Genomic DNA, 27738 nt, shown 5'->3' on the forward strand with positions numbered 1-27738 from the left:
TAATTCAGTGTCGTCAGAAATGCGTCCTCAGTTGATCTCAAAAAATTCCTGTGCTCCTTTTCTCATGGATTTAACCCCTTCCTTCCCACGACCTTTATTTATTTTATTCCTATTTTATTAACGATTTTATTAAGCTTATTGAAAAAAAATCGTATTGGAGGATGGAGAAGTGCGTGCTTATCATCCTCTTCATTGCGAATTATTCTTCCTAAGTTTTAAAAATAGCTTAATGTTAACAGAAAGCTTAAAAGACGTCCTCGAGGGAAGGGGGGTTAAGAAGCTCCCTAACACCTTTTTCATAGCGACTTATTAGGCGTATTTTGTCATCAGTGTGTGTCTTTAAATGTCATGTACGAGACGTGGTAATGCAAACTCCAAAATCAAAGAAACCAGTGATATAGGCTACGGTTATTAATCATCACCCTGGTCTTCAAAATTCCACGTAGTTCACCTTAAAAATTCTCCCGTTTTCTTCCTTCTTCTTAATGTTAGCACGTCTTTCAAAAATAATGTATAAAGGGACTATTAACTTCTTGAATCTTCGCGCTACCTCTAGACGAATTATTTTATCTAAGGAAAGACTATGAGTAGAAGAGTTTAGATATAACTTCAATTTACTCCTTCAGTACTCGATTTTAATACCATTTTTTTAATATAATCGTGTGGTGGTAGTCTAATTAAATGTAAAAAGATGCCTTGTTACTGAAAATTTTGACAGTTCACACGCAAAAAAAAAAATAATAATGTAGGAGAAGCTGCTAGACATTTTCCGGATTAGCTCATAAGAATCATTGTTTCTGAAAAAAGCGATATGGTGTGATAAAAATGATAAGAACGTCCTATGATTAAAGAGGTAAACATTCCGTATACAAAAAAAAATAAACAATTTATTAAGACATATTAGAAATTCTCCACCGTCAACGCTCCTTATAAAAACAAATCGCTAAGAGAGAGGCGCTAGGAATTTTTCACCATTAACGTTCCATATACACCCACGAAAAAAAAGTACATTACCCCTGGGAGCGATGAGCTTTGGAATTATCTGTGAAAATGAAACAGTGTCCATTTAGTACAGTTGGTATTTCAGAATCTATAGTCCGTGTGTCATAACGCATCACACCAAAAGGATATCGAATATTTTTTTTTAAGTGGGTGTACAAAAACAAGTCGCTAAGGAAGATGTGCTAGGAATTCTAAGTTCAAATGGGAATGCAGTCCGAGGTTCCTAGTCAAAGGTGATGCCCCTAGCCCGCTGTTCCTCGGCGACTCGGATCTGCTCGATGGCGTGGGCTGGGAGGGGGTGCGGGGTGGGGATCAGGGGGGACTCCGCGTTGTAGCCGTTCTCATCCGCGTTGTAGGTGACCACTGCGACCACGCCGTTAGGGAGGGGGAAGCTGGCGAGGAGGGGGTATCATCAGTATCGTCGTCACCTTCGTCAGTATCGTTTTCATCGTCATCAGTATCACAATCGTCAATATCGATATCATCAACATCGTCGTTAGCACAATTTATTATTATTATTATTATCATTATTATCATTATTATTATTAATATTTCTGTTATTATCACCATCATCATCATTATCATTATTACTATCATCGTCGTTATCAGTAACATTACTGTTAAATGGAACGACAGACCTGCAGGCATAAGTGAGGATAGGAAAGAATTAAGACAGGAGTGAGCTAGAAGCGGGAGAGCCAGGACAGAGGCGAGTTATGATGGAGGTGAGACAGAATAGGGACGAGTTAGAACAGAGTCGAGTAAGGACAATACCAAGTTAGGAGAGCCCTGATTTAGTATCGGGACTAGTTAAGACAGGGTTGAGTTAGGACGGGGCCTAGTTAGAGTATGGCCTAGTTAGAATAGGGTCGAGTTAGGACAGGGCCTAGTTAGAATATGGCCTAGTTAGAATAGGGTCGAGCCAGGACAAGACCGAGTTAGAACAGGCTGAGTTGGGGTAAGGACAATTTAGGACAAGACCGAGTTGGGATATAGCTGTCTGACCATATCGTGCCACCGCGTGAAGGCCTCCCTCCTTAGCTCTGGGAGGCAAGTAACACACGACCCCTCTTAACCGTTTCAGTCCGGTGGCGGATTTAATTAACATATTCTTGCTATCTCCAGACGATTTTACTAAGCTATGGGGAGATGTCTTGTAGGGAAAGGTTAATGAAGGCTGTGTATAACTTCTCAATTTCGGGAGGAAGAGAGAACAAGCTGCAAAATATGTCCCACGGATTTTAATATGTCTGGAGGTGGCAGGGATAAGATGGAGACTACGTCTTTGGATTCGAGAGATATGTCTGGAAGTCGAAGAAATAATGATCCTATTCTTAAACAATAAACCGCAAAGTAGAATGCAAACACCTTATTTTTTACGATAATTTCTGATGCAAGTGGGGCAAATGGAAAGTGTGTATCCTTCCTGTATTCTTGCTGACTGCACTCTGTAATGTGGGATGCAGGCTAACCACATCTCATAACCACAGGCGTTCCAAAAATGAGAGCAAAGAATTATGGGTTTTCAATTCCACTTTGCGATATAGGGTTGAAACATATGACCCTAAGATGCAGAACAGGTCAAGGGATTTAGTGGGGTTAAGGTCAGCAGCCACCCACCTGTAGGAGCCGCGGATGTTGCTCTGGCCTGCGGATCCCGGCGTGCCTATGGCCTCGACGACAATGCCGTTCTCGGTCTCGAAGTTGTAGTTGAAGTTCCCGTCGCCGCGATCCTCCCTGTTGTCCCGAACGATGCCGATGATTTGGCCAGATCGGGTCTGCACAGTGACGGGTCTGACGGGCTGAACGGGTCTGGCGGGGATGCTTGGTCTGGCCGGGATACTCAGGGGTCTGGGGAAGGTCCTCCTGGGGAAGCTGGAAGAAGGGCGAGGCCTCTGGGACTCTACTGCCACTACCACCAAGCAGAAAACTAGGACCTGAAATATAAGGGATGCAGGAAAATTAGGAGAAAGAAAGGATGACCTAAATAAAAAGTAAAGGATGCAGGAAAATTACGAGAAAGAAAGGATGAGCTGTAATATAAGGTAAAGGTTGAAGGAAAATTACAGGGAAGGAAAGAGTGACTTGAGATATACAGTTAAAGATCCAGGAAAATTAGACGAAAGAAAAGATGGGCTAAATATACAGTTAAGAAAGAAGGATTATCAGGAGGAGATGATGACCTGATATATAGAGAGAAGGATGCAGGAAAACTAAAAGGAAAAGATAAACTGGAATAAAAGGAATGTAGGAAAATCAGAGGAGCTTTTTTCCTCACTCTCTTTGCACATAAAATTGAAAAAAGGGGACCTGGGTTTATCAATGGATGGTTCGGTGTTGCTGTTGTTGTTCCTTGTCAGTGACGCTTATAATGTCAGACGGGGGGTGAGGCTGTTGTACTCGTGTTTGTGTGTGTGTGTGTGTGTGTGTGTGTGTGTGTGTGTGTGTGTTTAGCCACTGATATATGTAAATCACACACACACACACACACACACACACACACACACACACACATCAAAAAAATCATATTGTAGTTGTCAGCTTAGATTTCTCACTGAGGTCAGGTGAAAGTATATTAATGAATGAAAAACCTGTATTTAAAAAAAAGAAAAAAGAAAAAAAGAAAAAACAAGAAAAAAATAAACTTGCACAATCAGGTTCATTCCCGTCGGGTAAGGAAGCTCCCTAACACCTCTTCCTTAGCGATTTATTTTTGGATATGGCTGGTTAATATGCTTTTGTACGTTATGCATGCACAGTGTGGCGATGTTGGACAGATTTATATAACTCAGAAGAGGAGAGTAAGGTGTAATAAACAAAATAAATCGCTAAGGAAAAGGTATTACGGATTTGGAGTGATCACCTGGTGTCATCTTCATCCCCCGAATAAAATATAGAGGCTAAAAAAATGTTTTTCTAGGAATGAGTCTCCTTGGTTACTAATCTCATTTTATTTTAGCTCGGCCCAAATTTTTCATCCTATTGCTGATTATTTCATGTAACTCAGTGGCAGAAGACAGTACTACGGCTCTACATCTTTTCCATAGCACTTCTTCGTGACAAGCAATCATATTCTGGTGTTAATCTAGTTTTACCACCTCAACATTCCAGATGGAGAGATGTCAATTTTAGGCCAAGTTAGAGTGAAACGGGTATAGTCAAATTCCCCCCATCCAATCTGACTACACTTGGCCATCTACTGAGTTGAAAAAAAGGGGGGGGGGCAAGGAATCTCTGACAAGGATAGCTACCAGGCTGACTATAAGATTAACAGAATTTTACAGTAACACAAGTCCCTCTCTTTATTACCCCTCTCACTGTCGGGTCAGCTCTTGTATTCTTTCTCAGCTAAGGCCAGGGGGTTAAAGCCTCTCTCAGATATACAAAGAAAAATAAAATAAATAAATATGCATCAGTCCCCCCGTGATTTATGCCGAAAAGAAAACGTGTTCTTGAATTTTTATCTGTGTCTCGCTTACCCATCACAATATCAGGTCCTTGGTTAAAATAATAATAATAATAATAATAATAAATGGATAATTAAATGAAAATGTAGGTAGATAAATAAATTAACAAATCAATAAATGAGTGAATAAACTAGAGATAACCTGATAATTTAAGAGATGAAAAATGAAGAGCCTTATACTTCTTGGGATTTTTCTACAAGTGATTAATATGGTTTGGTATCCGCAAGAATAAAAATAATGGTGGTGGTAGTAGTAGCAGTAATAGTAGTAGTATTAGTAATAATTAATACTGTTTGGTAGCACAAGAAAAGAAATAATAATAATAATAGTACTAGTAGTAGCAGTAATAATAATAATAATAATAATAATAATAATAGCAGTAGTAGTAGTAGTAATAGTGGTAGTAGTAGTAGTGGTAGTAGTAGTAGTAGCAGTAGTGATAATAATAATAATTATCATTGAAATAAAAGGAAATAGCATAGTGATCATGGAAACAGAGCGGCGTCATCGTATTTAAGGCCTACCTGAAGGAATAATTAGAGTTTACCTTCAACCCCTTCACAACGAGCGCTGGTAACTAAAATAGCCTGTCGGTAACTAATTAAAAAAAATCAATAAAAATAAAAACAAGAGCGTCATCATGCTAAAGACAACAAAATTATAAACGAGATGATTTTTGCGGTGATTGAAGAGGTCTGGTGTAATCAAGGAAGCATAAAATTAAGAATAATATTGAAAAGATATTACACGGGGGAAGTTGGGAATGTTTTTGTGTTGATGCGGGCCGTTTTCCGTCACCTGAAGCCCTTTCCTCTCTCTCTCTCTCTCTCTCTCTCTCTCTCTCTCTCTCCATCCAGACGATCCTGCTCAGCTTGGGACAGATTTTTAAAAACTGGGAAATTAAAAAAAAATTCAGAGAGAGAGAGAGAGAGAGAAAGAAAGAAAGAAAGAGAGAGAGAGAGAGAGAGAGAGAGAGAGAGAGAACATCATTCCTATACAGTTACATCCCCCCAAAACTTACTATGCTCTTCATGTTGTTGGCTTGCTTGTGTACCCAGATCAACTGCTGGTCAGAAATCCATGAGGGAGGCTTATATATACCGGCTTACCCCCTCCCCCCTATCCCCCAACCCTCTCACTGCCTCCTATTCCAGCTCATCCCATCCCTCTCCCACCCCTACCCCATCCCCCTGCCCCATTCTCCCCTCTCCCTCCCCCTCACCCTCTGTCAGTCATCCAGCCTCCACCCCCTTTCCATCTCTCGACAGACCCCCTCCTGACCTCCCTCACCCGCCCCCTGCCCCCTCTTTAGCTCCCCCCTTGGCCCCCCCTCTTACCAGCTGTTCCCCTGCCCCCTCCACCTCTCCCCTTCTCGAGAATGGCCCTTTTTAGACGCCTCAAGGCCGCAGGAACACCTAAGAAAGTGGACGTGAGGACGAGTTTTGCGGAACTGGGAGGGAGATTAGTTAGTTGCTGGGTGAGTTGTAGGCGAGACAAGTTAGAGTAGGACGAGATAAGTTAGAGTAGAATGAGACAAGTTAGAGTAGGACGAGACAAGTTAGAGTAGAATGAGACAAGTTAGAGTAGAATGAGACAAGTTAGAGTAGAATGAGATAAGTTAGAGTAGAATGAGACAAGTTAGAGTAGAATGAGACAAGTTAGAGTAGAATGAGACAAGTTAGAGTAGAATGAGACAAGTTAGAGTAGAATGAGATAAGTTAGAGTAGTACGAGACAAGTTAGAGTAGAATGAAATAAGTTAGAGTAGAGTGAGACAAGTTAGAGTAGAGTGAGACAAGTCAGAGTAGAATGAGACAAGTTAGAGTAGAATGAGACAAGTTAGGGTAGGACGAGACAAGTTAGAGTAGAGTGAGACACGTTAGAGAGGCAAGTTAGAGTAGAGGCCGAGTGAGCCTAAAATAATGAGGTAACATCTTTTCTTTTCTTTTTTTTTTTTTTACTTTTTTACTTCGGAGTTTTTATTTATCCCGGGACAGACTTCACGAACTGGATAGATTACATTCCGACCCTCAAGTTTTTTTTTTTTTTTTTTTTTTTTTTTTTTTACTCCGGCCACCACTTTTTTTTTTTAGGATAGGGTGGATATATGGACTTAAAATTTAATACATTGCCTTCCCCTTTCCCTTCACAATATATTATTATACTGATGTTAATATGGGCTGGAAGCAGCGAGAATTCCCTCCATAAAACAGCAGCGTAGAGGAGAGGATTTTTTTTTTTTTTTTTTTATGCGAGGAAGAAGGAACAAAAGGCCATGAGCCCGCAATAACAGTTCCCTCCAAGAGAAAAACAAAATACAAGAGAGAGCCAAATTCAAGATCCGATCATTTCGGGATGCCTGGACACACTGCGTTTGAAAGACTGGAGATCATAGGAAGCAGGAAATACAGACAGAGAGAGACAGTTCCAGAGTTAACCTGTTGCATAAATGAAGGACTGGGAGTAACGGTACACTCTTGCATTAGAGAGTTGGACTGAAAAGGGATGAGAGTTTGCTGTTAGACGGGTGCTACGCGCCCGTCGTAGAGGTGGAGGAATGCATGCAGACAGTTCAGAGGAGCAGTGACCATTGAAGTAGCGATAGAAAAGAGATAAAGATGCAACAGTGCGGCGAAGAGACATAGGTTGAAGGGAGTCAGTAAGAGGAGGAGAGTTAATGAGACGAAAAGCCTTTGACTCCACCCTATTGAGAAGAGCTGTATGTGGGGAGCCTCCCCACACATGAGAGTTGTTCTCCACACAGGGGCGGATAAAACCCCTGTATAGAGTCAACAATTGTGCAGGGGTAAAGAAGGAACGGAGTCGGCTTAGCACACTTAATGTCTTGGAAGCAGATTTCACAAGAGATGTAATATGATCTTTCCAAGATAAGTCCCGAGTAAATGAAACCCCAAGCTTGTTCAAGGATGATGCAGGATTAAACTGAATATTATTAAACATTAGTGGGTATACCTGTGGAAGATTTTGTCGGGTTGATATGTGTAAGAACTGAGTCTTAGATGCATTAAAAACAACCAGATTATTTTTACCTCAGTCAGAGATACTAGCCAAGTCAGACATTAGGTGTTCCAAAGCCTCATCCCTTGTTTGTTGAAGTAACTGCTGAGATGGGCGATGTGGGAATCGAATGGAAAGATGAAGGGTGGAGTCATCAACGTATGAGTGGATAGGGTTAGATGTGTAGCTTAGAAGGTCACTGATGCATAAAAGGAAGAGAATTGGTGATAGGACAGAGCCCTGAGGAACACCACTGTTGATAGATCTAGGAGAAGAAAGATGGCGTCTACAACAGCGGCTATAGAACGACCAGAAAGGAAGCTAGAGATGAAGGCACAGATAGAAGGATAGGAACCGTAAGAGGACAGTTTGGAAATTAAAGATTTATGCCAGACTCGGTCGAAAGCATTTGAGATGTCAAGTGCGATGCAAAGCTTCCGCCAAAGTCCCGAAAGGAGGATGACCAGGAGTCTGAAAGGTAGATGAGAAGATCGCCAGTGGAGCGTCCCTGACGGAACCCATACTGACGATCAGAAAGAAGGTTGTGATAGGAAAGATGCCTTAAAATTTTTCTATTAAGAATTGACTCGAAAACATTTGAAATACAGGATGTTAAGGCAATTGGACGATAGTTGGAGGGTTGGGAATGGTCACCCTTCTTTGGGATTGGCTAAATGAGAGCAAACTTCCAGCAAGAAGGAAAGGTACAAGTTGACAGACAAAGACGAAAGAGTTTACCTAGGCAGGGTGTTAGCACAGAAGCACAGTTCTTAAGAACAACAGGAGGGACTCCATCAAGCCCATATGCCTTGTTAGTATTGAGGCCCGTGATGGCAGAAAAGAAATTAGCTGAAGAAATTTTAAAGTCAGCCAAGAGGAAGTCAGAGGGGGAAAGTGATGGAGGAACAGCACCGGAATCGTCTAAGGTGGAATCGGAGGAGAAAGTCTGAGCGAAGAGATCTGCTTTATCAGTAGAAGAAATAGCTACAGAACCATCAGAGTAGAAAAGAGGAGGGAAGGATGATGAGGTAAAGTTTTTAGAAAGATTTTTGGCAAGGTGCCAGAAGGAGCGGGAAGAATTCGAGTTGGAGAGTTGAGATCATTTAGTACGGATGAAATTATTCTTAGCAGAGCAAAGAACCAAAGAACACACTTAGCACGATTCCGGGCAGAAACATAAAGATGATGTAATTCAGGGGTGGGTTGGCTCCTGTACCTTTTGTAGGCTCTCTCCTTGTTGCGGACAGCATTAGAACAAGCGTGATTAAACCAAGGCTTTCTTGCGTTAGACAAAGGATACAAGAAAGGAATGTATGCTTCCATGCCCGAGAGAATAACCTTTGTAATGCGCAAGGCACACTCAAATGGCTCCCGGCCATGGAAGTAATAAGCATTTCAGGGAAAATCAAAGAAGTACTGCCTGAGGACCTCCCAATCAGCAGCTCCAAAGTGACACAGACGACGTTTCTTTGGAGGATCCACAGGCCGTACCGGAGTGATAGGACAGGTTAAGGTGATAAGGTTGTGATCGGAGGAGCCCAACGGAGAGAAAAGATTAAGTGTAAGCAGAAGGATTAGTTGTAAGGAAGAGGTCAAGTACCGTATGTTGGAGCTCTCTCCAAGGTGGTCTGGGATACGGATAGGGTGCTGCACAAGCTGCTCTAGGTCATTAAGGATAGAAATAATGTAGGCTTGTTCACCAGGTGGAGTAGTGAAAGGAGAGGAGAGCCAAAGGTGGTGGTGAACATTGAAATCTCCTAAAATGGAGATTTCAGAGAAAGGAGAAATGGATAGAATGTGTTCCATCGTAGAAGTAAGATAGTCGAAGAATTTTTGATGGTAGAATTAGGGGATAAGTAAACAGCACAGATATATTTAGTCAGAGAATGACAGGAAAGCCGAAGCCAGAGTGTAGAGAATTCAGAAGAATCGAGTTCAGGAACACGAGAGCAAGATAAGTCGTTGCGTATAGATACACAACATCCACCTTTGGTTTTGAAATGAGTATAGAGAAAGTAGGAGGAAACAGAAAAGGGTCTGCTGTCAGTTGCCTCAGGCAGCTGAGTCTCAGTTAGAAACAGAAGGTGAGGTTTAGAGGAGGAGAGGTGGTGCTCAACAGAGCGAAAGTTAGAGGAAAGGCAGCGAATGTTGCAGAAATGAAGAAGTGAGTCAGACAGTGGTTCCAGGCAACTCAAGTAGTCACCGGGAGAGGGGCGGATGAATGTGTTAATAAAGAGGCGAGTAAGAAGAAAGACAAATTGGGACCTAGTTAATAGGACCGGATTAGGAAAGGGATGAGCAAAGGGAAAGACGAATTAGGAAGGTAATAAGTTAGGATGAAGGAGGATTAGGAAGATACTAGATTAGGTGAAGGAAGATTAGGAAAGTACTGAGTTAGAAGGGTACCGAGCTAAGACAGGGCCAAATTAGAAAAGCGGTGAGTTAGGACAGAGGTGAATCAAAGTATTGTCGTGTAAGAAGAGGCGTGAGTTACGCTAGGAATGAGCGATAGGAGAGGGGCGAGTTAGGAGGAGTGAGTTAGTATAGGGACGAGTTAGGATGGGGACGAGTAAGGAGGGGTAACTTCGGATAGGAACAAATTAGGGCGGATGAGTTAGGGTAAAACAAGTAAGGAGAGGGGTGAATTTGGAGAAGGTGAGCTAGGAGAAGAACAAATTTGGAGTGAGGCAAATTAGGAACGAGTAAAGTTTAGAGGGAAAGGAGAACTAGCAGAAAAGCAAGTTAGGAGAGGAGTGACAGAAGAGAACTCGACTTAGTGATACAAAAACTTACCTACGAATCATTTTTCTCTCGTAAGTAAAATATATTCTCCCAAGAGGACAAACAGGTGCTGGAAGATTCTACACTCCCTCTTACCTGTCCTTCTTACTAAAATAGATTGTAGTTAAGACAGGAACATTGTCTTACGGTATGTGTGTCAATGTCCTTGGGTTGTGGATGTCAGGAGGATACACGTTATGGTACACATATATCTCAGGAAACGCTCATGCAAATACGGAAGGTGGCATCACACACACACACACACACACACACACACACACACACACACACACACAAAATGGAAAGGCACCTAGGTCAGTCGGATAAAAAACACGCACAACAAGACACATCCACTTACAAGGCCTCTCAGTCAGAAGAAAGCATTTTTTTTCCACATTTATTTATTTATTTATCTGACTATTTATCTATCGACTTATTTATGTATTTATCTATATATTCATTTATTTATTTATTTATCTTATTTTTTTGGGGGGCAGATACACTGGAACAATCGTGTACATGGGAAGGCGGTGGCCAAATCGGCAGAGAGGTGACCTGAAATACTAATGGACCCAGGTTCGAATCCCGGCTGGGGCAGGGAACAATTTAAGGATTTGCATTTCGTTAAAACAGCCTTTACTGATCTACCAGAAAACTCACCGACATGGAAAAATACCCCTGCCAATACCAATACACCAGTCCTGTATGAGACAGCCCCTAGCATGTATTCAATATGGACGGTGGGTGTTAGCGCCGAGGGGTGACATGTGCAGGTGTAGGGTATGTAGGAGGACTTCTGGGTCTTGGGAAAGGGCTCTGAAACCTATGCACAGAGTCAGACAAAATAAAAAAAATAATTAAGTCCAGGATGCTGATTTTCGTTCGGTATACAATATTTGCACATTTTTTTTAATCCAGGAAAAGCTAGGTTAGGTTAGGACTGTTTTGTTAGTATCGTGTAAGGTTAGTTTGTTAGGTTAGTCTGGTAATCTTAGGTTAAGTTAGGAGTGGATAGGTTAGGTCAGAGTATAAAAATAAAAAATAGGAAGGGTGATCATCCAAGGAAAAAAACTTAATACGTAGAAGTAAAATGGTAGAAGGAAAATCACCGTCCTGGGTAAAGTAAATGGCACAGTAATTAAAACAGAGATGGGCGTGTGAGGTCCTTATCTCGTTGGTGAAGCTCCCCAACACCTTTTTCTAAGCGATTTATTTTCGTTATTACCCTTTTCTATCTCCGTGTTACGTAAATCATTCTAATAACGCTATACTCTGCATAAATAACGTACAAATGGATATTAACTAGTCATATCCAAAAATAAATCGCTAAGGAAGAGATGTTACGAAGCTTCCTTAACCGATGAGAATATGGATCTGAAAGTCTTAGGCCGTTGTTCTAGTTGGTTGAGGAAGGTCCCTGATACCTTTTCCTAAGCGGTTTATTGTGCTTATTACACCTTACTGTCGTATTCTGCCTTATATAAATCCATCAAACATCGCCATACTCTGAATAAATAACGTAAAAAAGGATATTAACCAACCATACCCAAAAATAAATCGCTAAGGAAGAAGTGTTACGTGGCCTCCTACCCTGAAGTGAATAAGGGCATTAATATATCAAGTAAGGGGGGACCTGATGCACCCTCTCAGCACTTTCAAGGTCTCGTTTTTCACCTACAAGAAAAGTGATAGAAGTTAGCTGATATAAAGACTAGAGTTATCCCGACCATTAGTGGGTTAGTGGGTGCAGTATTGACACTCACAGCTAAATAAAATCGTCTGATAGTAGTAAAAAAAAAAAAAAAAAAAAAGGGAAGTGGGGGAGTTGACGCGATCATGGGAGGGTTAATGAAAAGACAAGGCCAGAATCTCATTAAACAAGCATACATACACATACACATACATACATACACATATACACACATACATACACATGCACACACACAAAAACAAGCGCTCACACAGACATAGATGCATACACATACACACACACAAATAAGCAGACAAAACACACGCACAAACACATACACAGAGAAGTAAAACACACACCTGTACACAAAGAAACAAGCTCATGGCACCTTTAGAAGAAGAAAAACCCGTTTACAGGAGTGCCTACCAACACACACACACACACACACACACACACACACACACACACACACACACATAAATCACTCAAAATCGCTAAAAAAAAAAACAACTTACACTCTCTCGCATCTTAAAAACAAAATCATCAAGGTGAATGCAAAGACAGCTTTAGAAGTGTCAAGTGATTTTTTTTTCTTTTTTAACTGAGAGAAAAACATACACCTTTCTTCCTTTCCTTGCTGCATGCGCTCTGTACCGTGGCATGCAGGCTAAAATCAATTTCTTAAGTCTGTATTTAATTATCCAGAGCCTAGTGTTGTTCAATGTGGAATTTTGTGAGGGAGGATACTTAGCGTGCCACCCTTCGCCTACCAGCTCATAGTCACGGTGTTCACAGATTCAGACGCTAGTGTTCCCTGCCTATTTTTTGTCCCTTTTCTTTTCTTCTTCTTCTTCTTCTTCATCTTTTTCTGTTCCTTCTTCTTCTTCTTCTCCTTCTCCACTTCCTTCTCCTCCTCCTCTTCCTCCTCCTCCTACTCCTCCTCCTGCTCCTCCCCTCCTCTTCCTCCTTTTTTCTTCTTCTTCTTCTTGTTTTTCACCTTCTCCTCCTCCTCCTCCTCCTCCTCCTCCTTCTCAGTAAGTGAATCTCCCTAGAAATTAAATATTTCATATATAGAGTAAATTGACCATTTGTAACAACATCCATTAACCAGTTGTATATTATTTTTTATTTGTGTGGGATTGTGGAAATATTGCTGCAAAATGCCATCTAACCTGAAGGTCTGCCAGGAGTGTACTGGTCGCTTTGCGGCTCAGTATTTTTCGGATTACTTTTCGACGCCTGTGTGCAAACTATGCATCTTGAGAAGAGATCTAGAAAATGGTTTAGCTGAATCGCAGAGAAATTACAGGGAACTCAAGGCAGAGTTTGAGGCGGTTAATGAGACAGAAGAAACAAGGCTTACTGGGGACTCTATTGTACGCAGTCAGCTGGAGGGATTTTGTGGACGCGCCCCCATCGGCAGAAAGAGGTACTGTTTTCCAGGAGGTGGACTATGTGATATCACAGAAGCCTGCGATGAGGTCACAAAAGACGCAAATGATCAAACTCTATATGTTATCCATGTTGGTACAAATGATCTGATGCGCAATAGATCAGAGGAATTGCTAGCAAAGTATCATGAAATGATCAAACGATTCAAAACTAAGTCCACTAATGTGATAATATCTGGTATACTCCCAAGGATCAAGGCAGAGAATAGTTTCTATGATAAGGCCTTCAGCACAAATAACCGGCTCAAATCTCTCTGCACGCAAGAGGGAGTCGACTTTGTCAATCTGTGGGACCAGTTTTATGAGCAACATACTCTATTCCAGAAAGATGGTCTCCATTTGAACTCAGTAGGAGCGGCACGGCTAGGTAGACTTTTACACGATAAAGTCGCCCTCTTCAGATCAAAAAACGCGGCACGTCCAGGAACAGTAACCTTAACGTAAATACCCACAAAGTCAGATCACCAACTGATTGGAACGGAATTAGAGTCTGCTATGTTAACGCACGTAGTCTACGTAACAAGTCTGAGGATTTAGAATCTCTAATTTACCTAGAAAATTATGACATCGTTGGCATCACAGAGTCCTGGATTAACACATCTGACTGTGACTTTCTAGAGGAATACTCATTAACAGGGTACAATATTTTCAGCTGTGAGCGACCACATCGAGCTGGTGGCGGTGTTTTACTATATGTGAAAACTAGTCTCCATCCCCTTGTGCTATCCAAACCCAGTATTACCAACATAGATGCCAGTTATGTTCAGCTAAGCATTAATTCACACAAAAGAAATATATGTCTCATCTATCGTCCTCCAGCACAGTCAACTGAGACAGATGAAAAACTTTATGATCAAATTGCGGAAATTTGTTGTCAAGAGGATAGCGTAATTTTTGGAGACTTTAATCTACAGGTAACAAAGTGGGGTGAACCACTGACGGCACACTCAGGACAAGAGCTTTATACGAATCTTCAAGAAAGCGCCCTTTCCCAACACGTAGAATACCCAACGAGAAGAAACAATATCCTAGACATCATCTGGACTACAAATGATAACCTAGTCAACAACGTTGAAATAGGACCTGAGTTTAGTTCCAGTGATCATCGAATTATACAGTTTAATATTACTACTGAAAAAGTAAAAGAAACGGAGAGCAAAGAAAAGGTCCCAGATTATCGTAGAGCTAATTTCAGCAGGCTCAGAGCGCTACTTGCAACTGCAGATTGGAATCAGATGTCTGAAACCGATGACATAAACCAAGCATGGGAAATATTCACCAAAAAATTTAATGAAGTGGTAAAGTCATGTGTGCCACTACGTAACAGACGTCCAGCTGGAAATAGTAAACCAAAGTGGTGGTCCAGTGAAATAAAAAGTAACTTAATAGCCAAAAAACAAACATACCATAAATGTAAAGCTACACAAAATAATGATGATAAATTACAGTACGATAATCTTCGCCGCATATCGAAAAGACTTATTAAACAAAGCAAAACAGCACTGGAGATCCACATTGCTAATACGTGCAAATCAAATCCTAAAGAATTTTACAGTTACATTAGAAAGAAAAAGGTTATGACTACATCAATAGGTCCTCTAGAAACAAACAATGGCAGACACACTGAAAATGAGGTCGAAATGGCAAACATTCTTAACGATTACTTTGCGTCTGTTTTTACAGTAGAAAACACCACCAGAAACCTACTGTTACCCACAAACCAAGCAAATAGCACAGTCCTTAGTAACTATGCTATCCATAATAACGATATCCTTTCAGCCATAAATAGTACGAACATAAACAAAAACCCCTGGCCCCAATAAAATATCACCGAGAATTCTCAAAGAAGCAAAACATGAGTTACTGCTGCCACTCTCTGTCTTATTCAATATATCATTAAGTACTGGGATAGTTCCATGTGAATGGAAACTAGCAAATGTAACACCAATTTTCAAAAAAGGAAATGAGTCGCACCCAGGAAATTACAGACCAATCAGCTTAACATCAGTAGTGTGGAAGTTAATGGAAAAAATCATAAGAGATAAAATAGTTAATTATCTAGAAGAAAATAATATAATTAAAGACTCGCAGCATGGATTCAGACATCGTCATTTATGCTTAACTAACTTACTGGACTTCTTCCATGATGTTTACAAATCATACGATGACTCAAGAGCAGTAGATATAATCTACCTCGACTTTCAGAAAGCATTTGACACTGTCCCTCACAAGCGTCTCATGAGAAAAATAGAAGCACATGGAATAAAAGGAAATACGCAAAAATGGTTACAAGACTGGCTTTCAGACCGAAAACAGCGAGTTGTGATAAACGGAAAGGAATCCAAATGGCGTAATGTGATCAGTGGCGTTCCCCAAGGCTCAGTACTTGGACCGATACTTTTTATTATCTATATAAATGATATTGATGAGGGTCTAAATTGTAAAGTATCCAAATTTGCAGATGATACTAAAATAACCAGTAAAGTCACTTCAAAATTACAGTGGCAGCAGTTACAAAATGACCTTAATACTTTAGCAAGCTGGGCAGAAAAATGGAAAATGGAATTCAACACAGAAAAATGTAAAGTACTTCATATTGGAAGTAACAATGTCCATCCAAATTACAAAATGAACAATATTCAGTTATCAAGTACAGACAGTGAAAAGGATCTTGGTGTGATAATATCAAATGACCTAAAACCAAGCAAGCAGTGTACCGATGCGGTTAAAATTGCAAACAAGCTAGTGGGTTTTATTGGAAGAACTTTCGAGTTTAAATCGGAAAAAGTCATACTTGCCTTGTACAACTGGCTAGTGCGCCCCCATCTTGAGTATTGTGTGCAATTCTGGTCTCCGTACTACAGAAAGGACATTGAAAAATTAGAGAAAATTCAGCGAAGAATCACAAAAATGATACCACGACTTAGAAACAAACCATATGAGGAACGCCTTGAAGAACTTAAATTATTTAGCCTAACGAAGCGCGGGTTAAGAGGGGACCTTATTGAAGTTTTCAAAATCATGAAGGGATATGACAACTTAGACATGAATAAATATTTTGATATAGACCGGTCGAGTCAAACCAGAAGTAATGGCTGCAAAATTATGGGAAAGCGATTCCAACTCCACGAAGCAAAATACTTCTTCTTTAACAGAGTTGTAAATATCTGGAACAGATTACCCTCAGATACCGTGAACAGTATCTCAATTGAGACATTCAAAAACAAATTAGACAAGTATTTGGACGAGAATCCCCAGCTGACTCTTTTTCTGTCCGAATAACTTGCTTTTATAGCTACGGTACATGTAAGTTCATGCCCCTTTTGTCTACAAGACACCCCGTAAACAATGTACCCGTACATAGTGTTGTGTCACACTGTTATACATTTTCAATTTAGTCAGTGCAAACAAAGCAATATAAGCACAGATTAGGATCTGCACAGATAACCCTGAGTTAACGGTCACTGCTCTTACTTTCGACCTGTGATGGGCTGTGGATCACTGAGGGTCCCTGTTAGTCAAACGACAACCATCGGGATTTTTTTAATGTGCCAGGGGTCACTGCTTCAGGATGAAACTTGTGTACTTGTCCCATATGGGAGAGTTCCCTGTCTCAGTGGAGTGAACGGAGCTAGGGCCTGATTGACTGCTGCCTACCTTAAAAGCGCCAGGCAAGGCTGCCACACCACCCCTAAACATCCACACTGTGCAGTCCCCTCGTGTCTACAGGACACCCCGTAAACTTAACATAGCGTCACGTCACGTCATTATACGTTTTTCGATTTACCCAAAGCAAATGAGGTAATATACAGTAAGCACAGATTAGGATCTGCACAGATAACCCTGAGTTAACGGTCACTACTCTTGCTTTCGACCTGTGATGGGCTGTGGATCACTGAGGGTCCCTGTTAGTCAAGTGACCACCATTGGGATTTTTTTAATGTACCAGGGGTCACTGCTTCAGGATGAAAATTGTGTACTTGTCCCACATGGGAGAGTTCCTTGTCTCAGTGGAGTGAACGGAGCTATTGCCTGATTGACTGCTGCTTACCTAAAAAGCGCCAGGGAAGGTTGCCGCACGACCCCTAAACATCCACTCTGTGCATTGCACATCCACACTGTGCACTGTGCAGTCCCCTTTTATCTAAGACACCCGTTTTATATATTTTGCAATCTCCCCAGTGCAAAGAAAGCAATATAAGCACAGATTAGGATCTGCACAGATAACCCTGAGTTAACGGTCACTACTCTTGCTTTCGACCTGTGATGGGCTGTGGATCACTGAGGGTCCCTGTTAGTCAAGTGACCACCATTGGGATTTTTTTAATGTACCAGGGGTCACTGCTTCAGGATGAAACTTGTGTACTTGTCCCACATGGGAGAGTCCCTTGTCTCAGTGAAGCAAACGGAGCTAGGGCCTGATTGACTGCTGCTTACCTTAAAAGCGCCAGGCAAGGCTGCCGCACCACCCCTAAACATCCACACTGTGCAGTGTGTAGCTTCCACGTTATGTCCACAGACTTCCCATTAACTCAATGTACCGGTTTATAATGTCATGCCGTAACTATTATTTTATTTGTTTATTTTCTCTTTCAGGTTACTCTATCGGGTAGCTTATAGATAAAGTATTATAGAATGTGACTTTGCCTTTCCAGTGTTTCCTATAAAATTTCCATGTCAGTTTTCCCATGCTGCATGGCGGTTTTTCTCACTTTTTCCTGGAGGGTTTGGTGGTGGGGGGAGCCTTCTTGCTTTACTATCCTTATCCTTCAGCATGTAGAGTTAGATCTTGTAGTCATAGTTTTCTCTAACAAGCAGCCTCAAAAGGACCATAAGGTCTGTTGCTGTTTGCTTTCCTGTGTAATCCTGTGTAATACTCCTCCTCCTCCTCCTTCTTCTTCTTCTTCTTCATTTTCTTCTTCTTCTTCTTGTTTTTCACCTTCTTCTTCTCCTTCTTTTTCTTCTTCTTCTTCTTCTTCTTCTTCTTCTTCTCCTTTTAAGCCCCCAAATCGTCACCCCTAAGGAACATTAGGCTCTAGAGGGTTAAGGTAAAGCGTGGTCGTCTTCTCTTCCTTGTTGCAGAATACCTTTTGCAACATGGCATGCAACCTACAACGTTCAGTACTCAAGCTGTTCCATTTATGACGTCAGACGCTTGTGGATTGTGTATATCGTCTCTCTCTCTCTCTCTCTCTCTCTCTCACTGATTGTTCTCTAATAAGCATCGTGGTAACAGAGAGAGAGAGAGAGAGAGAGAGAGAGAGAGAGAGAGAAAGAGAAGTCTCTATCTATCTATCTATTGCCAGACGCCATAATCCCGCAAGGGGTGGCCATTTGACTCTGAGTTATTTGTTTTACGGGGAGGGACACTAACCTTCCACCAACCCACTTGTTGACACGTAGGGAGCACGTATGGTTTGGAAAGAGAAGTACAAACGTTTTTTACCCCTTCTCTTCGAAACGTTTCCCATAATCTGGCTAAAATCGCCCGTCCGTTGTAAGAAAAAAAATAATAATAGCATCGTTCTGAAGCGGTCTGGCCTAAAATATCGATACTACCACTGCTCCTGATACTACTACTACTACTACTACTACTACTACTACTACTACTGCTGCTACTACTACTACTGCTGCTGCTGCTGCTGCTGCTGCAGCTGCTGCAGCTGCTACTGCTGCTGCTGCTGCTACTACTACTACTACTACTACCGGTACTGCACCTAGTAATAATAATAATAATAATAATAATGAGTAAAAATAATAGTACACAAGAGACATAAGAAGGAGATGACAAAGAAAAGGAAGAAGAAGAAGAAGAAGAAGGCGAACAACAGCAACAACAACAACAACAATAATAATAATAATAATAATAATAATAATAACAATAATAATAATAACAAACACAACATTACAGATAAATCCTTCTTATCCAGCCACACTTTTCCAGAAATCCACTTAGTATTGACCAGCAACCCAAGACAACACCTGAGTATCGTAAAAGAGCCCAGGTGTAGTCCAACCCACCCACATTCTAATCCTTATCAGTCTTTATCTTCATTATTATCTATCATCCTCCATTTTTATATTGATTCCTTGTGCCTCATTAATTCTCGCCCTACTGCTTACTTCTTCGCCTCCTCCCCCGTCAGCTCCTCTCTCAAATCATCGCTCACACAGTCCTTCGTTCACACCTCTTCGGCCTTCCTCTCATTCTCCTTTATTGTACGATTGGCTCCACTCCCTCGTGACCCACCTAATGCTGCCAGTGTTGTCTTAGCTTCATAATGCGAACTGATAACCACGAAATGTAAGTATAATCTGACACACTGCTGATCAGGAAAGAGGTGAAGAAGATATGAAGGCTCAGAATAATGCTAATCGACTGCTGAGACAACGCTTGCACTGCTGGGTGGGGCACGCAGAAGTGGAGCCGACTGTACCTCAATTGACATTACTTACCTCCCCAGATAATCTTGTAAATAACCCTTTGAGATCACAGACTGGCGACATAATACTGTGCACTTATTAAATGTTACTTTTTATGCACTTAACTGGCTCTCACAAATGACGAGATGTACGGAAATATTGCCATGGATGTTACGTGTGGTCTAACTAAGAGGAAGATCTTGTAAACAATGCCTTGGCCAGTCCCGAGTACAGTACTGTATTGTAACCCACGTTATTGTTTTCCATCTGCTTATGGTTTCACTCAAATACACACAAAGACGAAGAAAAGTGTGAGTTCTTCTAAATTTAAGCTGCAAATTGGAGGAAAGTAACAAAAAATAAAAAAAAAAACTAAACGCCACGGAAGTCAAGATGAACCAAACCAAGTACGGGAATGCTCCGTCTTGAACAGCGATATCTATGTAACTGCATTTTCAATAACTTTTCCACTGTTTGTATTGTAAATGTAAAAAAGAATTAATACTCTTCGTGATATTTATACCGCCTAACAATAAACAATAGACAGAAGAAAGAAAATAACACTCAGTACTGTGATTAAGACTGTCTGGTTAGTAATCAGTAACTATTTTCGTATCGATTTTTTTTTTCTTATCTGGAAAGCTGGTTAATGTGAACTGGCTTCATCATTATCAACATCATAATCATAATAATAATAATAATAGCAAAACCAACAATTATTATCATTATTATTTTTTTATCTATTATTATTATTATTATTATTATTATTATTATTATTATTGTTGTTGTTGTTGTTGTTGTTATTATTTTTTTTTACTTTATTATTATTATTATTATTATTATTATTATTATTATTATTGTTGTTGTTGTTGTTGTTGTTGTTATTATTATTATTATTATTATTATTATTATTATTATTATTATTATTATTAACATTATTATTATTATTACTACTACTACCACCATCACTACTAATACTATTACTACTACTACTACTACTACTAGTACTACTACTACTACTACTACTACTACTACTACTACTACTACTACTACTACTACTACAATCATAGCAACGACAACAACAGAAACATCAGGAGCAGTAATAGTAGTAGTAGTAGTAATAGTAATAATAATAATAATAATAATAATAATAATGATAATAATAATAATAGCAATAATAATAATAATAATAATAATAAAGAAAAATTAGCCATCACCTCCACTGCCGTGTATGGATTCCCTTAAAATAATAAAATCGACTGAAGTTAGAATAGATATATATACAAAAGTTAGCAGCTAAACCCAGAGATTGCTCAACCCCTTCACTACGATGACGGCTGTGTGTGTGTGTGTGTGTGTGTGTGTGTGTGTGTGTGTGTGTGTGTGTGTGTGTGTGTGTGTGTGTGTGTGTGTGTGTGTGCTAGCTTGATCTGGGAGAGGAGAGACAGGGAGCGAGAAGCGAGGAGGAGGAAAGGAAGGAAATACCAGGTAGATGGGAAAGAGGAAAGGAATGTAGGAGGTAGGAAGGAGGAGGCCCCTGGGATAATAGGGATGTGAGGAGTTAGGTGGTTGAGGAGGAGGGATAGGAGAGAAGGAGTCAGGTGGCTGGGGAAAAGGGATGGGAGGGAAGGAGTCAGGTGGCTGGGGAAAAGGGATGGGAGGGAAGGAGTCAGGTGGCTGGGGAAAAGGGATGGGAGGGAAGGAGTCAGGTGGCTGGGGAAAAGGGATGGGAGGGAAGGAGCCACGTAAAAAAAAAAGAAAAAAGTCAGACCTATTACTGATACAATATGGCAACTTCGGCTCAAAGACTGGGAGACCAAAGCTGACCGACTCATGTTTTTGTTTTATCACACTAATTTTGGCCTATGATTTTCGATTGTGGAAAGTGTTAAGAATATATGGAGTAGATGGGAAGTTGTTGAATGCTGTGAAGAGTATGTACGATGGTGCTAAGGCTGCAGTGCGTGTGGATGGTGAACTAAGTGAATTTTTCTCTTTGAAAGTTGGTTTGAAACAGGGATGTGTCATGTCTCCATGGTTGTTCAATCTGTACATGGATGGGGTAATAAAAGAGGTACAAGGTAGGGTAGTGGATGTTGGAGTGGCCCTGGTGAGAGAGGATAGTGTTTGGAAACTCCCTGTACTGTTGTTTGCAGATGATACTGTTTTGTTGAGTGAAGACGAAGGGGAGCTGCAAGGCTTGGTGAATGAGTTTGAGAGAGTGTGTAAGAAACGGAATCTAAAGGTGAATGTAGGGAAGAGTAAAGTGATGGTCTTTGAGAGAGGTGAAGTTAGTGAATGTACAGCGAGGTTGGATGGTGAGGATTTGGAAACTGTGAGTACGTTTAAGTACTTGGGTAGTGTGATGAGTAAGGATGGAGGTTTGGAGGGTGAAGTGCTTGAAAGGGTACAGCAGGGAAGAAAGGTTGCTGGTTCTTTGAAAGCAGTGATAAGAAACAGGGAAGTGAGCATGGAAGTGAAAAAGTTACTACATGACAGTATTGTGATACCAACTCTAACGTACGGAAGTGAAGCTTGGACATTATTGGAAGGACACAAGTCAAGAGTGAGAGCAGTAGAAATGAGTTATTTAAGAGGAGCCTGTGGAGTCACGTGGAGAGACAGGCTGACGAATGAGGATATAAAGGAGCGTTGTGGTGTTGATATGGATGTGATAGGAAGCGTTATGAGGAACACACTGAGGTGGTTTGGCCATGTGGAGAGGATGGAGGTTGAAAGACTGACGAAGAGAGTGTATGTGAGTGAGGTGGAGGGGGGAAGAGGGAGGGGGAGGCCGAGGATGAGATGGAGGGATGGGGTGGAGAGGTATATGAGAGAGGGGAGTGTGAGTTGGGAGCAGGGCAGTGAAATGGCCGGGGGACAGGGCGACTTGGAGGCGATTTGTTTGTGGCCACCCCAAACGGGATTGAGGCGTCTGGCAATAGATAGATAGATAGATTTTCGACCCTCTTGAGCTTATTTCAAGTTGCTCAGTGGCAGAAAAAGACAGTACTATGAATTTATGGACTCCGGTGGATTCATACAAGACAGGAGAATACAATGAGGTGTAATAAGCAAACTAAATCGCTCAGGAAAAGGTGTGAGGGAGCTTCCTTCGCAGACCGGATAATCGTGTGCTGAATGGGAGTCTCAGTGTGAAGGCTTCTATAATTCTGAAGGCCATTTAAGCTTTCTCAGTCATTGTGTAGTTGTCTTGAAGGATTTTTAAGATATTCCAGGCACTGTGCATTTTTCTGGAGGGGTATTTAAGATGTTCCAGTCACTGTGCATCTTTCTGGAGAGGTATTTAAGATTTTCCAGGCACTGTGCATCTTTCTTGGAGGGGTATTTAAGATGTTCCAGCCAACGTGCATCTTTCTTCCAATATAAAATGTCAGCTGCGTCACCAATCAAAGCTGGCCTTAGAATCTGGTCTTAGCCTTTTCATAGTCGGGTCGTTTCTAACAATGTTATCCCAGCTAATGCCGTACGATTTATTTCATCTAGGGGTAAATTACTGGACCCTGAGAGCTTCTATCGTCACCATTAATTTCTTAGGCTCAGGACGACTCTGGTATTCTCTTATGGTATGTGACGAACTTTTATATGCAGCTAGTGATTGAGACTTGGAAGCTGAGAATATTAAAGAGGAGAATACTCTGATTAAGGCGATGAAGCAAGCAGGGATACACACACACACACACACACACACACACACACACACACACACACACAAAACACACACACAATTCACAAATTTAAGGATATGTACGATAAATATGGTTTAAGACACGGGACAGTACGAGCTTGACTCATTCCTGTAAAGATACAATTAGGTAAAAACAATTAGGTAAGAACACACACACACACACGTCGTTACGCTGACTTCCGCATTGTAACCATCAACATTCACACACACACACACACACACACACACACACACACACACACACACTCAGTTACGCTAACTTACGCACTACAAACCACTAACACACACACACACACACACACACACACACACACACACACACACACACACACACCTGCCAGAAACTTGAGAGTCGGAGTGGGTGGATGGAGGATAGGAATGGGGGAAGGGAGGAGGGAGTGGCGGAGGGGTTAGGAATGGGGAGTGGCAAGGACGAGGGGGGGAGGAATAGCGATACGTGTGTGCTATGTATATTTCCCAGACAAGGGCTGGAGATGGCAAGGTGCTGTGAGAGGGGGAGGGGTAGAGGTGACATGGAAGGGAGGGTTGGGAGGTGTGGGGAGATGGGGAGAGTAGCATGGATAGAATAAGTATGAGGTAGAGGATGGGGTGGGGATGGAGGGGAAAGGTAGAATGGGTAGGAGATAAAGAAAGAGAGAGAGAGAGAGAGAGAGAGAGGGTGGGGGATGTGGAGGGGAAGGGGAGAATGGGCAGGTGGCAAAGGAAGTGTGGTGGAGATGGAGGGGAATGGCAGAATACGTACAAAGAAAAGTGAGGGATAGGAGAGGGAAGGTTGGATTGGCTGGGAGGTCAGAGGATGTGTGGGGGGAGATGTGGGGGAGAGAGGGGCGGGGGATAGGAGGGAGGGGAGACGAGGGGGAGCTGGGAGGGAGGAGGAGGGAGGGGGAAGAGGTGGACCGCATCTATATACTGTAAGCTCCGACGCAGGAACTCCAGTAGAACCTACAACAGCGTCCACAAGCATGAAGCTGGTTAGTCATCTTTTTCTCGTGCCATGTCATTCCTTTCTTTCATTACGAACAACTGCCTTAACCTCTTCAGTCCAATGGGGCATTTAATAGTTACCCTTTCTGCTTTTAGACGGTGTGTGACATATATTATTGCCTATTTATCTGTGTGCTTTATTAGAAGTTTTTATGTGGAAATTGCAGTGTGTAAATGGAACAAAACATGACACTTAGGGTAAGAGTAAACCCTGGCAGACACATCTACACATCCAGTCACCCACCCACCTACCCACATGCATAATCATCCCCACCCACCCACCAACCCACTCACACACACACACACACACACACACACACACACACACACACACACACACACACATACACACACATACATACATACCCACACACACACACACACACACACACACACACACACACACACACTCATCCACACCCACATCCCCCCCACACACACACACTCATCCACACCCACATCCCCCCCCCACACACACATCCAAACCCACATCCCCATTCCCACACACACACACACACACACCTCCAAACTCACATCCCCATTCCCACACACACACACACATCCAAACCCACATCCCCATTCCCACACACATACATCCGAACCCCCACCCACCCACCCCCTCACCCACACACAGACACAGATACCCACCCACCTACACCCCCACCCACACACACAGACCCACAGAACACCCTCCCACACCCACACAGGCACTACACAAGCTGGGAGAGAGGCGGAGGTCACGGAACTTTCACTTCACAACTTGCACATGCATAGCGTTTTTCTGCCTTCACCCCCTGAACCCCTGGACATCAGTTTCTGTCTTATTCCTGCTGTCTCCTTTATTTCTGCTTTATTCCTGCTGTCTCCTTTCATTCTGCTGTCTCTAGGCGATTTTATTTAGCTTTAAGAGAGACGGTTTGAGCTGGAGGGGTTACATAAAGTCTTCATTTGCTCCTTCAAACAGTGGAATTCCAGCTAAGTTATTAAAATCGTCTGAGGAGAACGGGAACAAGGTGACATTTACACAATCATACTGAAAGGGTTGAGGAGCCTTGTGCAGTCACCACGATCCGTCTCCACGTCAATTAAGGAAGCTCCCTGACACCTTGTCCTCAGCGATTTATTTTACATTTTACACATTACTGTCCTATTCTGTTTCTTAACTTTCAAACATCGCCATACTCTACATAAATAACTTGCAAAAGGATATTAACCAGTCATTTCTAAAAGCAAATCTCTATGAAAGGATTGTTAAAAGACTGAAAGCTATCATCAATAGGAAATAAAGACAGAGGATGACAGTTCCAGAGTTGACCTGCTGAATACATGGAGAACTACGAGTAATGGTTGACTGTGAGCTGAAAAGGGCTGGGAATGCTTGTCATGTAAAATGAAATTATCCTGTAGCTAATGATGTTTGTTTTTTCCTTTAACCTGGGCCTTTTGTAGCTGCATTTCACATGTATCGGTGGCTCTACATACATTCCTTAGCACTTCTTCATGACTAGCATCACAGTCAGTGTCAATCCACTTTTACAACTCATCACTCAAGGTAGAGAGTTGGCAATTTTTGGCCAGGTAAGAGTAGAAAGAGTATAGTTAATTTCACACAAGGCACCGTCTGCCTAACCCAGAGCTCCTGTTTTATTTTTTCCTCTTCCGTAGCTGCTCTTTGCCTGTCTTCTCCTTCGCGTCGTTGAATCAGCTCCACAGAGTATCCACGCCAAGTTTGCAGATGCGGCTTTACGAGCAGTGGGTCCGACCATCGATTTTGTAGAGGATATCGACATCGTGAGCGACAATCGGGTGGAGCATACGGGAGATGGGAGATTCGCCTATGATTTTGAGACGAGGGACGGGGTCAGAGTGGAGGCGGTGGGAACTCCAGGGTCAAAAGGTCAAAGCAACATTCGAGGATCCTACAGGTTGGGTATTTTTCTGTCTACGATTTTCCAGCTTCATACACATCAATTCTGTCATCATCATCATCATCATCATCATTTTTCATTCATTCATTCATTGCCAGACGCCGTGTATCCCAGACGGGGTGGCCAATGGCTTAGAGTTAATTGTTTTACAGGGAGGGGCACTAATCCTCCACCAACCCCACTTGACACGTAGGGATGCCAACAGCATCTGGTGTTCCCAGGCGGTCACCCATCCAAGTACTAACCAGACCCATTATCATATTTTTCTTCATCATCATCATTTTTGTCTTCATCAATTGTCTTTGTCATCACCATCGTCGTTGTCACCGTCATCAATCACTAATCATTAATCATACACTAACCCATCTTCGTTATCATCATCATCATCGTCGTCGTCGTAGTCACTATCATCGTCATCGTTGTCATCAATCATCGATCATTAATCATCACGAATCCACCTTCATTATCATCATCATCATCATCACCGCGTCCAGACCAGATGCTTGTGTGTGCGGGTGGGTGAGGGAAGGAGCTTTGCATTATCGTAACTCATAAAGGTGGCCCAAGTGGACTCAGGTGGACAAAAAAGAGAACTTCAATAGGTTACAGTGATGCAGAATTGCCGTCCGCACCAGCAAGCACATGGTGTGGACGGGCATTAAGAGGAAAAAACATTGATGATGGCAGTAATGGTCCAATACATAAACACTGAACCGCGTAGTGGAAAGCAAAGTCCCTATTCCTGACGATAATTTCCGATGCCAGTGAGTCGGATGGGATATGTTACGCCTTCCTATATGGTTGCTGACTGCATTCTGTAATATGGGATGCAGGCTAATCATACCTAATATCCACAGGCGTTCTAGAAATGACAATGAAAGAACTGGGGGTTGCATTCCAATTTACGAATTAAGGTTTAAGTATACCCAAAGTGTCCCTCGCAGTTAAAGAAAATGGTGTTCAAGGACGACTCACTATTATGAGATGGTAAAAATAAAACTTAAAAAAGGGGAGACTGGACAAGAATACAGGCACTGAGGGGAGGAAGGTAGTTTTAATTTACGATATCTCTATAATGAGGGTTATGTTAGATTTTTTTTACCTGTTCTTGTCTCCCCACCTCCAGCTTCACCTTTCCTGATGGCACAAGGACTGAGGTTTATTATGTCGCCGACGAGAATGGGTTCCGTCTCCTGCCTTCTCCGTCCTCCTAACCTCGGTGGGAGTCGCTACGATCTTGCCACGACCTACCACGACCTGTTTCC

General features: G+C 41.9%; 2 pseudogenes; one reads left to right on the top strand and one right to left on the bottom strand.

Annotated features, from left to right (window-relative positions):
• Positions 1 to 1225: 1225 nt before the first annotated feature.
• On the bottom strand, positions 1226 to 5502 carry LOC145394652 (cuticle protein AM1199 pseudogene; annotated as a pseudogene).
• Positions 5503 to 5847: 345 nt separating this feature from the next.
• LOC145394653 (cuticle protein AM1199 pseudogene) lies at positions 5848 to 27687 on the top strand (annotated as a pseudogene).
• Positions 27688 to 27738: the final 51 nt, after the last annotated feature.

The sequence above is a fragment of the Coenobita brevimanus genome, chromosome 28 (genome assembly GCF_032717465.1).
Source record: "Coenobita brevimanus isolate Jiangsu-jjx chromosome 28, ASM3271746v2, whole genome shotgun sequence".
Taxonomy (NCBI): Eukaryota; Metazoa; Arthropoda; class Malacostraca; order Decapoda; family Coenobitidae; genus Coenobita; species Coenobita brevimanus.